Genomic DNA, 13,290 nt, shown 5'->3' with positions numbered 1-13,290 from the left:
AATTTGCAATCATGGTTGGAACTAGACAAGGTACAAACACTTCTAGAAAAGATATGAAATCCACGAAGAAGCCCAAGAAACCTACAGAGGAACCCAAACCCATGATCAACATGCACATGGTTAAAATGAAAGGAGTTGTTCTAGGAGGGAAGTCTAATGGTCAGGCCGAGGGTCCTTCCACCATGGAACTTCCTAAAAAGGTCAAGATGAAGAAGCTGAGAAAGACATATGATCGATCATTAGAGGTACCATTAACTATGTCCGATTTCACTAGGAAAGGAAAAGGAAATGATATGAAAAAATTTGAATTCAATGATGTTCCTGAAAGTTAGGCTAATCCTGCAGACCAATCTACCAAGGAGGTTCTTGATGTTGTGCCACTTTAAATGGTTGTTCCATTCAATATTCAAGGTAATTTCTCTAAAATAAAACATGCAGATAAATCTACAAAGGAGGTTCTTGATGTTGTGCAAATTTAGATGGTTGTTTTAATCAATATTCAAGGTAATGTATCTAAAATAAAACCCGCTAAAAAGAATGGTGAAAGTATTGTTGAAAATGTGTTAGAGATTGTTGCTGAAATTTCCAAAACTAAAGAGGTCGATTTTGAGAACTTGTCTTAAACCCTAGAATCCATTCATGCATGTGATGACCCCCTAGGCAATATAGTATTGAAAATATTTTTAATGAAGATCATGTAGAAGTTCTTGTTATTAGTATTCCTTTTATATAAACCTTCATAAATGGTATTTTGAATGACTATCATGAGGATACTGAGGACTCTAGTGATGAAACTCCTCTAGAAACTTAAGCTAATGATAAGGATGATGTTGTCAACACTAATGTTGAAAAACCTCACTCAGAGGATGAAATATTTGTAGATTCCAACTTTATTGATGGCAATAATGGTAAAAAAAATCTGGTAATAAGGAAGATCTTGATGAAGAAGATCAAATGGAGGAAGAAACTGAGATTGAAATTGAAGTCCCTGTAGAAGATGAATCCCAAGAGACCGTTATTGATGAAATCCAAGAAACCAAACTATAAAAACAAGATATTGATAAATATGTACTAGAAAACCAGAATGACATGTTGGAGACATAGTATCTAAATCAGAAGGATAATGATGGTGAGACCTCTGAAAATAATGTTGAACTTGATGCCGAGAACATTGTTACTAACAACCGTTACAATTTTGTAAGTGATAATGACCATGTTCGTAAAGATGTTGAGACTCATATTATTTCCGCCTTTGCCTATCCTTTAATAACAATACTGATAAGAAGTCTGCAAAGAAAAGCAAAAAGAAGCCAGACAAGAAGGAAGCTACTATAAAACCAAAGAAGACCCCCACCAAAAGGGTATCCACTGAAACTAAGACTAGGAAGATGACCAAGAATAAATAGACCTTAGAAGATAAGAAGAAAATTGTTACAGGTGTTGCAAAGTCTGCTGCAAAGAAGAAAGAAACCTCAAATAGAAAGGTTGCTCCTGTTGTGGAGATTATTGAAGATGATGTGGGCAACATTTTGGACAACATTGTGGCAAGCCCTGTCAAGAAGAATAGAAATATTCTTGGGGGGAAGAAGATCTCTTCTAACATATTTGTTTCTCCTATGGATAAAGTTTATTTCCGCTATGAAGAAAGCATGTTGAAGTGGAAGTATATGTATCACAGAAGGATTGCCCTTGAAAGGGAGTTGTCTAAGGAGGCCTTAAAGTGAGACTGCGGAGTTGCTAGAATATTCCCAAGTTATAAAGATAATGACAAACTTGAGTCCCCTTTATCAAAATATTGTGAAGGAATTCATTATTAATATTCCTCAAGAGTTTAACAAGGATGGAAGCAAAGACTACATGAAGGTGCATGTTCGTGGGTGTTGCATTGGTTTTTCTTCTGAAATCATTAATGAATACCTGAGTAGAAGCAAACTGATTACTGCTAACAAGGTTCTTCTCTTAAATATTATTGCACAAGAAATCACTGGTAGGGTGTATGAAGATTGGACCAGCAAAAGGGTTGTTGTCTACAGCCAGCCTGAGTGTCAAGTATGCCATCCTGAACCAAATTGGAGTCTCAAATTGTGCTCCTATAAATCATAACTTAGGAATTGCTACATCTCTAGCTAGGTTGATTTACCAAATAGGAACTAGGGATGACTTATATTTTGGAGAATATGTGTTTAATCAAGTGCTGAAGTAAGTTAAGTTGTTTGTTGTCAAATTACCTATTGGCTTTCCATCTTTTATGCTGGTATTCTAATAAGCTAAAAACCAAATATTATGAGTAGTGGAGATATTTTTGGTATTGGTGCTAGTCAGTTAACCTTCAGTTATCATCTGTTTGTTGGGACTCATGTTCCAGACATATCTCTCCCCAACATTCCCTTTGATCAGACCATTAAAGGTTAACTTCCTAAGGTTCCCCTTATGTATGATACTGACAGAGATAATACTATATTAGAATTGATGCATGTGTCAAAGTGTTTGCAAGAAGTTATTATGATCTCCATAGTTTGTAAAAAAATGTGGATATCTTGATCAAGATAATGAACCCAAAGGTGATGGAGTATTAACACCTCAGACTGCTAAATAAAACATTTACAAGACTATTAATGGGAAGGATGATGATGATATTGAAGTCGCTTATTGAAATTCTAGTTATCAGACTTTGGATGTCACACTGGTTGTTATGACATCCAATTCTGCACAGACAGGGATTATGCAGAACTTAACAGTAAGTGCAGTAAATAACACAAGTAATTGTTCACCCAGTTCAGTCCAACATGACCTACATCTGGGGGCTACCAAGCCAGGGAGGAAATCCACTATTAGTAGTATCAATTCAAAGCTAAACTCACCCGTTTACAACTTATCACTTAATCCCTACCCAATGCAATTTCAATCTTAACCTAAGATCAGAGTTCCTACTCACTCCCCCTCAATCACCTCAGTGATATTAAAGACACTTTGAAGTCACACTTCAAAAACAACTCTTGATTATGCTTCACAGCTTAAATCAAGATACACAGCACTCACGCTTAAAAGCTTTGAGTGACACAACACTTACAACTCAATGAACACCCTATGCCAAAGCAATCATCTACTTGATAATGGCTTGGCTTACAAGATACGTCTAATACAAGACTCACAAAATACAGCAGTGAAGTATGATGGACACACTGACTCTTCACGCTTCAAAATCCCCGAAACTGAATGAAGGAATGCCTTCCTTTTTATATTGCAGCACCTGGGCTTTTGCACCTGTATTTTCCTGAATTTTAGGTCACACAAGTTCCCTCAAATTCAACATTTAGGTTGCTAACAAATAGGCTATTTGTTAGGTTCATTGAATGTAGCTTGGTTGTTGATTTCCTGGATTTTCTCTCAGCTGTTGAATCCCTAAAGAATAGCCTGAGAAAAAGCTGAAACAGAAAACTGAACAACCTACAATTTAGCATATGCTGTCAGGCACGAATGTCACGACATTCAGCTTGACATCAAGGTCCATATGCTGAGTCTGTTTTTCCAGAAAATAGACTGTACAATTTGCTGACCTGTACATGATCAAAATGACCATACTCCAGTAACAGCTTACATTAATAAATGTCAAAGTGTCCAACTTAACATTTATACATTTGGCCTTAAGTTAGTTCTGTTATTCTCTTGAAGAACAAACTAAGTTTTATGCTGAAGTATAGCAGAACACCACTCTGCCTAATCTTCAGTAGCTGCTGTCAATGATGAATGTCACAACATCCAGTTTGACATTCAGTCAGTAGGCCTTATGCCAGGTCTGGTTCTTCCTTGATAACCAGACTGCAAATGAATACTAAGTTCTAACAGAACTTCTGTTCCTTAGTATCTGTAGACAGGTATGAATGTCACAGCATTCAATAATCCTGTGTTAGCTAGTCCTGCAGTAACTACAATGTAGTCACATATACATGTCATGACATCAGTCAAGACATTAGTGTTTTACCATATAATGCAGCCAATTAAACACCTACAAACTCCCCCTTTGGCAAGTTTTTGGCTAAAACACTTTGATCCCCATAACAGAGTTCATGGCAGCGGAATACTACTAGCTAATACACTCAGAGTGGCAGCACACTCACACACATGGAAGTTAAATAAAAACTTCACAAAGCAGCACAACTACAGAAGTTAAATATAACTTCAACACACAGCTGCTGCAGGGGAGGAATCTTCAGATCTGTCATGAGAGTCTGTTGTAGAGACCCACTCTGTTTGTCAGGGGTATTGGTGGTTATTACTCCCCCTTTTTGTCACAAATGTTGCCAAAGCCAACAACATAGTCAGAGCATAATGACAGAGTTCCAGACTTGGTTTTACTTCACAGTTTCAACCAAGTTAACATCCACTTGATCTTGCTTCAGAGCTTCGATCAAGTGATCACCCACTTTTGCTTTACAGTAGGTACCACCATATCAGATGCCATGATTTTGTTTCTGACATCCAGAACCACTCCTGCATGAACAGCATCCTTGAACTCCTGCAGGTACAGTGGCCTTCTCTCTGTAGGGTGTCTCCTTACCCTCTTGTATCCACCCTTGTTGCAAGCAGCATAGCTATGATCTGTTGACCAGTCATAGCCTAGTACAAATTGTTTAATAGTCAGAGATATTAAACAATTTATCCCAAACATCAGTGGTTGCTATAAGGTCTCAGAGAGACATATTCCCAGTTTGCTCCTTAAGTTTTCAAACTGAGTAGCATCCAGAGCCTTTGTAAATATGTCAGCCAGTTGAAGATCCGTGGCTACATGTTCCAAAGTGATCACCTTGTCTTCCACCAGATCTCTGATGAAGTGGTGCCTAATGTCAATATGTTTGGTCCTGCTATGTTGGATGGGATTCTTGGAGATGTTGATGGCACTGAGATTATCACAGAACAATGTCATAACATTTTGAGTGACATTGTACTCAGTGAGCATTTGTTTCATCCAAACCAGTTGGGAGCAACTGCTTCCAGCAGCTATGTATTCAGCCTCTGCAGTGGACAGAGAGACACAGTTCTGCTTCTTGCTGAACCACGATATGAGGTTTTCTCCTAAGAAGAAACATCCACCTGATGTGCTTTTTCTGTCATCAGCACTTCCAGCCCAATCAGCATCACAGTACCCAGATAGGACAGGCTTAGACCCATGTGAATACAGCATCCCATAGTCACACGTCCCATTGATGTACTTGAGAATCCTTTTGACTTGATTCAAGTGGCTCACCTTGGGCTCTGCTTGGTATCTGGCACACACTCCAACTGCATAGGAAATGTCAGGTCTACTTGCAGTTAGATACAGCAGACTACCTATCATGCTTCTGTACAGGCATTGATCAACACTAGGCCCTCCATCATCTTTGGTTAACTTCAGATGAGTAGGAGCAGGAGTCCTCTTGTGCCTGGCATGATCCATACCAAACTTCTTAACTATGTTCTTGGCATACTTGCTTTGGGAGAGAAACATAGAGTCCTCCATTTGGTTTACTTGCATTCCAAGGAAATAGGTCAGTTCTCCCACTAGACTCATTTCAAACTCAGACTGCATCTGGTGAACAAATTTTTTAACCATTTGTTCTGACATTCCACCAAAGACTATATCATCAACATAGATTTGAGCTATCATGATTTTGCCTTCTTCATCCTTCACAAACAAGGTTTTATCTATGCCACCCTTTCTGTATCCATTTGAGGTCAGAAATTCGGTTAACCTTTCATACCAAGCTCTGGGTGCTTGCTTCAACCCATACAAGGCTTTCTTCAACTTGTATACATGCTCAGGTTGGTTAGGATCACAGAACCCTTTGGGTTGTTCCACATAGACTTCTTCATTCAGGTAGCCATTCAAGAATGCACTCTTCACATCCATTTGGAACAGCTTAAACTTCAGGATGCATGCTACCCCCAACAGCAATCTGATGGACTCAAGTCTAGCCACAGGAGCAAATGTCTCATCAAAGTCTACTCCTTCAACTGGAGTGTATCCTTGAGCTACTAGTCTTGCTTTATTTCTAGTAATTACTCCTTTCTCATCAGATTTGTTTTTGTAGATCCACTTGGTACCAATGATGTTAGACCCTTCAGGTCTTGGAACCAGCTCCCATACTTCATGCCTTGTGAACTGCTCGAGTTCCTCTTGCATGGCAATGATCCAGTATTCATCAGTCAGGGCTTCTTTCACATTCTTTGGTTCAACCTTGGAAACAAAGCAGGAATTTGAGTTTATTCCTCTTGACCTGGTAGTTACACCACTGGTGGGATCCCCTATGATAAGATCCTTAGGGTGGTCTTTCTGAATTCTGATAGATGGCACTTTGGTGGGTGCTTCTACTTCACATTCAGGAGAAGGTTCCTGTACTTCTTCAGGCTTGACTGGACTGTCAGTTGGACTGTCAAGGAATGTTTCAACATCCTCCATGACATCGGTTCCTTCCTCCTTATCATCCACAATGACATTTATGGACTCCATCAGGACATTGGTCCTGTAGTTGAACACTCTATAGGCTCTGCTGTTAGTGGAGTATCCCAGAAATACGCCTTCATCACTTTTGGGATCTAGCTTCCTTCTCTGTTCACGATCTGTGAGAATGTAGCATTTACTTCCAAAAATATGAAAGTACTTCACAGTGGGTTTTCTGCCCTTCCATATTTCATACAGAGTGGAGGAGGTTCCTTTTCTCAAGGTGACTCTGTTGTGAACATAGCACGCGGTATTCATTGCTTCAGCCCAAAAGTGCATAGGGAGCTTCTTTGCATGAATCATTGCTCTGGCAGATTCTTGAATAGTTCTATTTTTTCTTTCAACTATTCCATTCTGCTGAGGAGTTATAGGGGAGGAGAACTCATGGCTTATTCCTTCAGATGAGCAAAACTCATCAAACTTGGAATTCTTGAATTCAGTACCATGATCACTTCTAATCCGGACCACACAACTGTCCTTTTCCCTTTGAAGTCTTATGCACAGATCTTTGAAGACATCAAATGTATCTGACTTCTCTCTGATGAAGCTTATCCACGTGTATCTGGAATGGTCATCAACCACCACGTAGGCATACTTCTTCCCACCAAGACTTTCAACCTGCATAGGTCCCATTAGGTCCATGTGCAGCAGCTCCAGAACTCTGGAGGTTGTGGAATGTCCCAGCTTTGGGTGTGACATCTTGGTTTGCTTGCCCATTTGGCATTCTCCACAGACTCTTCCTTCATCAATCAGAAGCTTTGGCATTCCTCTGACTGCTTCCTTGGATATGATCTTCTTCATTCCCCGTAAGTGGAGATGTCCAAGTCTTCTATGCCACAGCTTCACCTCCTGTTCTTCCTTGGCTGAGGAGCATGTTGTGGAAAAGTTAGAGAGATCAGGTTCCTACAGGTAGCAGTTGTCTTTGGACCTGGTTCCTCTCATAACTTCCTGATTGTCACCATTTGTCACAATGCACAGCTCCTTAGTAAACTGAACATGAAAACCTTGATCACACAGCTGACTTATGCTGATGAGGTTTGCAGTTAGTCCTCTTACTAACAGCACATTGTTCAGTTTTGGCACTCCAGAACAGTCCAGTTTGCCCACACCTCTTATTTTTCCTTTGGCACCATCACCAAAAGTCACATAGCTGGTGGTGTGAGGTTGAATATCTACTAGTAGATTTTCCATACCAGTCATATGTCTTGAGCATCCACTGTCAAAGTACCAGTCTTCTCTGGAAGAAGCCCTTAGGGCAGTGTGTGCTATCCTAGCATACCATTGTTGCTTCTTAATGGGAACACATCGCTTACGTGTTTTATGCTTAGGTCTGACAGGTGAGACTCTGTTAGGGAAGCCATGAATCCAGTAGCAGAAGGCTTTTATATGACCAAGCCTGCCACAGTGGTGACACCTCCAATTCTGGTATTTCCTCTTCTGATGATCATTCATCCTAGCTCCTTGATGTTGAGACATTGGCTTTGACATCTGTTTGAACTTCTGAACTCTAGCCTTTGGGCGTTTGTGTTCAGTTCTTTTTCCAAATCCTAGCCCAGATTTGGTTCCAGACTGCTGTCCCACCTTTAGAATTTCTTCCAAGGTGTCAGTTCCCTTATTCATCATTCTGATGGATTTGGTCATCTGGTTCAGCTTGGAGGTCAGAAGGGCTATCTCATCATTTAGCCCCTCTATGGCAGACAGTTGCTTCTGTCTCTCATCTTCCAGTTCCTTGATGAGTTTCTTCTGCTTTTCTCCTTGTGCACGCACTTCTGCACTGGTGGTACACAGCTTCTTATATGCTGCAGCAAGTTCATCAAATGTCAGCTCATCTGCACTTGTGTCATCTTCAGAGACACACACACTGGTTAGTGCAGTGACATGTTTGGCAGATTCTCCTTCAGATTCACTTTCAGAATCTCCTTCAGACCATGTGATAGCTAGCCCCTTATTTTGCAATTTGAGGTAAGTAGGGCATTCAGCTCTGACGTGTCCATACCCTTCACAGCCATGACACTGGATTCCCTTCCCATGGTTGAACTTCTCCTCAGAAGTTGATCTTTTCTTAATGTCAGACGGGATGTTCTTGACATTAGGTCTACCTCTTTGATCAATCTTCTTCATGAACTTGTTGAATTGCCTCCCAAGCATGGCTAAGGCTTCTGATATACTTTCATCACCTCCTGTATATCCTTCTTCTGACTCCTCTTCAGCATTTGATATAAAGGCTATGCTTTTCTTCTTCTCAGCATACTCACCTAAGCCCATTTCAAAGGTTTGGAGAGAACCAATGAGCTCATCTACCTTCATATTGTTGATGTCCTGAGCCTCCTCTATGGCAGTGACCTTCATAGCAAACCTCTTAGGCAAGGACCTGAGAATCTTTCTTACAAGTTTCTCTTCAGTCATTTTCTCACCTAGTCCACCAGAGGTGTTTGCAATTTCAAGAATATTCATGTGAAAGTCATGAATAGTCTCATCCTCTTTCATCCTCAGATTTTCAAACTTGGTTGTCAACATCTGAAGTTTGGACATCTTCACCTTGGAAGTACCTTCATGAGTTACCTTGAGGGTATCCCAAACTTCCTTAGCTAGTTCACAATGGTGCACCAGCCTGAAGATGTTCTTAGTGATTCCATTGAACAGTGCATTCAAGGCTTTGGAGTTTCCAAGAGCTAATGCCTCTTGTTCCTTGTCCCAATCTTCTTCGGGAATCTGCACACTGACTCCATCTTCATCAGTCCTCGTTGGATGTTCCCATCCCTTGTTGACAGCTCTCCAGACTTTGCTGTCTAGAGACCTTAAGAAGGCTATCATGCGAGGCTTCCAGTCATCATAATTAGATCCATCCAACATGGGTGGTCTGTTTGAGTGTCCTAAATCCTTGTCCATGGTACTAGAAAGTAACTTCCCTAGATCTCACCCAGAACTTCACAGGCAGGGTGCCTGCTCTGATGCCAATTGAAATTCTAGTTATCAGACTTTGGATGTCACACTGGTTGTTATGACATCCAATTCTGCACAGACAGGGATTATGCAGAACTTAACAGTAAGTGCAGTAAATAACACAAGTAATTGTTCACCCAGTTCAGTCCAACATGACCTACATCTGGGGGCTACCAAGCCAGGGAGGAAATCCACTATTAGTAGTATCAATTCAAAGCTAAACTCACCCGTTTACAACTTATCACTTAATCCCTACCCAATGCAATTTCAATCTTAACCTAAGATCAGAGTTCCTACTCACTCCCCCTCAATCACCTCAGTGATATTAAAGACACTTTGAAGTCACACTTCAAAAACAACTCTTGATTATGCTTCACAGCTTAAATCAAGATACACAGCACTCACGCTTAAAAGCTTTGAGTGACACAACACTTATAACTCAATGAACACCCTATGCCAAAGCAATCATCTACTTGATAATGGCTTGGCTTACAAGATACGTCTAATACAAGACTCACAAAATACAGCAGTGAAGTATGATGGACACACTGACTCTTCACGCTTCAAAATCCCCGAAACTGAATGAAGGAATGCCTTCCTTTTTATATTGCAGCACCTGGGCTTTTGCACCTGTATTTTCCTGAATTTTAGGTCACACAAGTTCCCTCAAATTCAACATTTAGGTTGCTAACAAATAGGCTATTTGTTAGGTTCATTGAATGTAGCTTGGTTGTTGATTTCCTGGATTTTCTCTCAGCTGTTGAATCCCTAAAGAATAGCCTGAGAAAAAGCTGAAACAGAAAACTGAACAACCTACAATTTAGCATATGCTGTCAGGCACGAATGTCACGACATTCAGCTTGACATCAAGGTCCATATGCTGAGTCTGTTTTTCCAGAAAATAGACTGTACAATTTGCTGACCTGTACATGATCAAAATGACCATACTCCAGTAACAGCTTACATTAATAAATGTCAAAGTGTCCAACTTAACATTTATACATTTGGCCTTAAGTTAGTTCTGTTATTCTCTTGAAGAACAAACTAAGTTTTATGCTGAAGTATAGCAGAACACCACTCTGCCTAATCTTCAGTAGCTGCTGTCAATGATGAATGTCACAACATCCAGTTTGACATTCAGTCAGTAGGCCTTATGCCAGGTCTGGTTCTTCCTTGATAACCAGACTGCAAATGAATACTAAGTTCTAACAGAACTTATGTTCCTTAGTATCTGTAGACAGGTATGAATGTCACAGCATTCAATAATCCTGTGTTAGCTAGTCCTGCAGTAACTACAATGTAGTCACATATACATGTCATGACATCAGTCAAGACATTAGTGTTTTACCATATAATGCAGCCAATTAAACACCTACACTTATGGTGACATTGAAGGTGGTTTTGATTATGGCTCATTTGAAGAATCTAAAGTTTGAAGTTTTTCTTATTAATGTTATGTGTTATGATGATCTCTTACCCCTGCATGGGTTTTTCTTAAGTTTGTTTAAATAACCCTCAATGCAAGATAATGAATCCAAGTACCCTATAGGGATGGTTTCATTTTTATTTCTTTTGGTGTTCTGCTCTAGATTTCTGCCCCTCTTGGAATGTTTTTATCTTTGTCTGGATGCTTTTGACCCCTTAACCATTTTGAGACAATTAGGGGGAGAATAAATTTAAGGATGATAAAATATGGTAATGCAAGACTAATATTTTGCCAATCATCTTATGATATGCTAGTTTCGTCGATCCTCAAATATGGTTTAGCATATGTTTTTTGTTTTTCGCTGCACTCTGATGATTTTTTGAAACATGTCATGAAGATTGTTCTCATCTTTTTGTTGCACATCTTGCATGTTGTATTTGCCTAAAAATTTCCCAAAAGGGGGAGATTTTTATTAGAAGTGATTGGCATTATTTTATAGACAACATGTAATGCAAGATCCCGTAACATTATGTTGAGATATTCGGTCTCTATGAGCTCAAAATAGGAGGCAAAGATGTGGATCAAGATGTTCCACATATTTAGGAACATTCTTCCTCATAAGCTAGTTACGCATAAGTAAATCTCACACTTGATTTGTTTCCTTATTGGGTGTTTGTTTATGCGCTTTTAGGAATAAGGAAATAATTCTCAAAATATCACTTATCAAGACCAAATTTGGTTGATAGATAATCAATTTATGATATGTTGAAAATCAAATTAAATCGAATTATTAAGTTGCACTTTTTTTTACTTAAGTCGTAAGTTTAAAACCATAACACTCAATGCAGCTAGATATTTTTCAATTTAAAGAGAATCTATGTATAACAGAAGACTCAGACCTTGAGATATCTTGCAAGGTGTGTTTTAGTAGTTTGTGTAACACCCTGAGTTCAATTAATTTATTTAATTGAATTTAGTTGCATTTTATTTAAATTAGTAAGTGATTTATATATTTTATTTGGATAATTGGAGATTATATGTGTTTTGGAGGGTATTGGAGAGAGTTAAGAGAATGGTAGCAATTAATTAGATTATTTTTATTCATTTTAAGTTAAGTGGAATAATTAAAAATAAGGTGGTTGTAGAAAAATAAGGGAAATGATAGAATTTGGTGGCTAATTAAATTATTAGAAATTAAAATAGAGGAAATTGGACTTAGTAAGAGAGTAAGGGAAAATAGGGAATATGAGAGTAATTGAGGGTAATAAGGGAATAGTCTAATTAGGGGAATTAGGTTTCAGTTTAAATAGAAAAGAGTGAGGGTTAAACCTTGACAATACTTATTTTTTTGGAGAACATGAGAAAAGAGGCAAGAGAGGCAACCTAGGGTTTAGAGAGAAAACACATTGTTAGAAATCCAAGGTAAGAGGGAGATTACTCTTCTATGGGTGTATATTGTATGAAGGGTGAGAGGGATCCTCACCCTCTTCTAGGTTTTTCTTTTGATTTCACCATTGTTGATGTGTTCATGTGTTCTTAATGAAATTTATGCAAATTGTGTGTCCAATTGTTATGATTCATGACTTAATATATGTTTTATAACATGTTTAATTGTTATGAGATTGTTATATGCTATTAAATTTATTATATGATGTGTTTAGATGTTTGTCGTACCTCAAAAAATATGATCCTTCGCGAAGCGTATCGCATGCTCACGGAAAATGATTCAAATTGAGTTGCCACCGAACTTTATTTAATCCAATGAAGGAATAAGAAAATATCGATAAAGCCTTTAAAAGAAGATGGTTGTCGCAACCATATTCGGGTTCGGGAGTCGATTACACAAGGAGAAGGTATTAGTACCCCCACCTCTGTTGTACTCAGCGGAACCTTTTAGTTAAACTTGTGATTGAATGTTAACTTATATTATTTATTTCATTTGAGCTATTAAAAGTGTAAAAAGAAGAAAAAAAGGGTCGCAATTTATTTATTTATTAATGTGCCTGACGAGATTGCAAGTCTTGCTCCTACGTATCTTCCAGTGCAATGGAGAACTAAGACTACGTAGTTTTAGGTAGAAAATGTTTGTTTGTTGGTCGATTTTAGCGAAAGCTATTTTGTCCCAATCGACGGAACAAAATTACTTGCTACCCAAAACAAGTGGAAAAGCGAACGTTTACATTATGGCAAAATGGATTTACAAATCAACATTCACGGGAAACGTCACTAGCTTACTCACACATATGTGGAAGAAGCATTGTCTTGCATCGTCTTGAGACAAAATATCTTTCTATTAAAAGAGTTTGACTTGTTGAATACTTTATAAATGAATGATGAATGCTTGATGAGAACGAGACGTAAGCCTCAGGACTAATCATTTGGGGTTGCACCAAAATGCTAGACTCCGATGGTCCTTTTTCATTCAAGGCATTTAAGAAATTTG

Source organism: Lathyrus oleraceus, chromosome 4, assembly GCF_024323335.1.
Source record: "Lathyrus oleraceus cultivar Zhongwan6 chromosome 4, CAAS_Psat_ZW6_1.0, whole genome shotgun sequence".
Classification (NCBI taxonomy): Eukaryota; Viridiplantae; Streptophyta; class Magnoliopsida; order Fabales; family Fabaceae; genus Lathyrus; species Lathyrus oleraceus.
Note: the sequence above shows the minus strand (reverse complement) of the source record.